This window comes from Apium graveolens, chromosome 7 (genome assembly GCF_009905375.1).
Source record: "Apium graveolens cultivar Ventura chromosome 7, ASM990537v1, whole genome shotgun sequence".
Classification (NCBI taxonomy): Eukaryota; Viridiplantae; Streptophyta; class Magnoliopsida; order Apiales; family Apiaceae; genus Apium; species Apium graveolens.
Window position 1 is genome coordinate 169255745 of NC_133653.1, and position 2652 is coordinate 169258396.

Consider the following 2652-nt stretch of genomic DNA (forward strand, 5'->3'; position numbering starts at 1 on the left):
GGAACGGTAGTGGAGGATAGAGCTGTTTCTCCCCTGTATTACCCTCAGGCAGAGTGTGTTCAACAGTAGTCTTCCTTGGTTCCGCTGCTTTCTCCTTTTGCTTAGCTTCTTCATTACCAACTTCAGCTTTTCCTTCTTTTGCATTTTCATCATCAGTAACTTTTCCAGACCTTAAGGTAATAGCCTTGACTTGCTCTTTAGCTTCCTTCCTGCCTGGCATTTTAGTATCACTGGGAAGTGTGCCAGGTTGATGATTGAGCACTGCATTGGCTATTTGACCGATTTGATTTTCCAAGGTCTTGATAGAGACCGCCTGACTTTTGCACAACAGCTTAAGTTCCTCAAAATCAGCACTAGAGGGTGGAGCTGCACCTCCTTGTTGAGGATATAATTGCCTTTGAGCATAATGCTGTGGTTGCTGGAATCCAGGTGGATTGAACTGTTTATTTACGCCTTGCTGATATGGTTGCTGAATAGCATTCTGATTATTACTCTATCTAAAATTTGGATGATTTCTGTTGTTAGGATGATAAGTAGCTGGCACAGGCTGCTGCGGTCGCTGATAATTGTTCACATACTGAACAGCTTCATTAACAAGAGAACACTGACCCGTAGCATGAGAACTTGCACAAAGCTGACAGACCATAGCTATCTGATTGACTCCATAGGTGGCTAGAGAATCGACCTTCATAGATAGTGCTTGGAGCTGCGCTACAATAGCTGTAGCTACATCAACTTCCAGAATACCTGCTACCTTCCCAGGCATCATCCTTTGAGTTGGGTTTTGATGCTCATTTGCAGCCATAGTTTCAATATGATTATAAGCCTCAGTATAGCTTTTGGCCCAGAAGGCGCCTCCGGCTGCTGCATCGAGCATAGGCCGAGCTTGGGCCCCCAAACCATTATAGAAATCGGTGATCACCATCCAATCAGGCATTCCATGATGTGGACACTTTCTCAATATTTCCTTGTAGCGCTCCCAAGCTTCGCACATAGATTCTGAAGGTTTCTGCGCAAACTGAGTAAGATCACTCCTCATAGTCGCAGCCTTCGCCATTGGATAAAACTTCACCAGAAACTTTTGCGTAAGATCTTGCCAAGTAGTGATAGACCCAACTGGTTCAGAATGTAACCAGTCCTTAGCTTTATCCCTCAGTGAGAATGGGAAAAACCTCAGCTTGATAGCCTCATCAGTCACACCATTATATTTGAAAGAACTACAGATCTCGACAAAATTCCTTATGTGCATGTTGGGGTCTTCAGTCGCAGCACCTCCGAAAGAAACAGAATTCTGCACCATCTGAATAGTGCTCAGCTTGATTTCAAAGTTATTGGCCTCAATAGCCGGGTGCATGATGCTAGACTGAATATCATCAATTTTAGGCCGAGAAAATCCATAAGAGCTGGATCTGCCGGAACTATACGATCATCCATGATTTCTGGCTCTTTCTGCTCACTTCCTGAATCCGAATCTTCAAATTATATCTTCTCCGGAATATCAAGAACTTCATATGTCTCCTCAGCCGTATCTAAAGTCCTCTTGTGAGTACGAGAACGTGTTTGCATAAACGCTCGCTAAGGTACCTGAAACACAACCGGAAACAATAAGTAACATGCCTTAATCACCGAGTCCTAATGACCACTGATTGTAAGTACATAAACTAAACAAATACGCCGAGTCCCCGGCAGCGACGCCAAAAACTTGTTAGGGCGAAAATACGCGCTAATAATACACGCAAGTATACGCGTTCGCAAGTAATATAGAATACTTTCTAGTTCGTTCCCATAGAGACTCAGACTAATTATGTTCAATTACACTCACTCACCAATGTAAGATTACTTCTCAATGTTAAAACAATAACACTTAGATTTGATTAACTAATTATTAACTACAATTAACTACGATAATTAAGCACTTAATTTGTCACACCCCCAACTTAAATAGCGAAATAAATATAGCTATTACATCTTTTTAATGAAGAATACACAACCAAAATCCAAGATCTTACAGTTTAGGGTTTGGAACAGCCCAACACTACCAACTATTACATCTGATTACAAATACCGAGTCCTCACACAACTATTATTACTTATTCTACCTGAGCTCGAACATAAGCATCAGCATCACAGGTCTTACGGGCAGTCTGCTTGAATCTAACCATAGCTGCTAGCTGTAATATAAGGGTAAAGAAAGAAGTGAGCCAAAAGCTCAACAAGTGCTAATAGTACAACGCAAAACATAAATCGAGATATACCTTTAGGAATGATAATGGAAAGACATAATCAATGATAACGAGAGATAAAACTTATGTGAGTTGGCATCATTATGCTTGCATCAAAACAATTTTAAAATCATTCTTAATCAAAATCATTTTATGACGCTACGGATTACAGTCGGTGATCAGCCGCGAAGTAATCCCGAACCTCGCTGGGTTCTAAAACATTATTGGGAATCCCTAGGCAACTTTTAAGCCTAATATAAGTATGGAAAGGACTCGCGTCTCAGTCCAGATCCACCATTCAAAGAAAACATTTATCCCCCTTTGGGACTGAAAAATCCACATTTTAATCATTTTAAAAACTGATGCCGATTTATGACAAAATCTCTTTCGACTGTAATCATTTTTATCAAGGGATTATAGATCAACTTGA

General features: G+C 40.8%; 1 non-coding gene across 1 annotated transcript; it reads left to right on the forward strand.

Moving 5' to 3' along the window:
* The first annotated feature begins 935 nt into the window (after nucleotides 1–935).
* Nucleotides 936–1042, forward strand: LOC141676418 (small nucleolar RNA R71). Its single transcript, XR_012557009.1, has one exon. It is a non-coding gene; the product is annotated as a small nucleolar RNA R71 (small nucleolar RNA).
* The last annotated feature ends 1610 nt before the right edge of the window (nucleotides 1043–2652 follow it).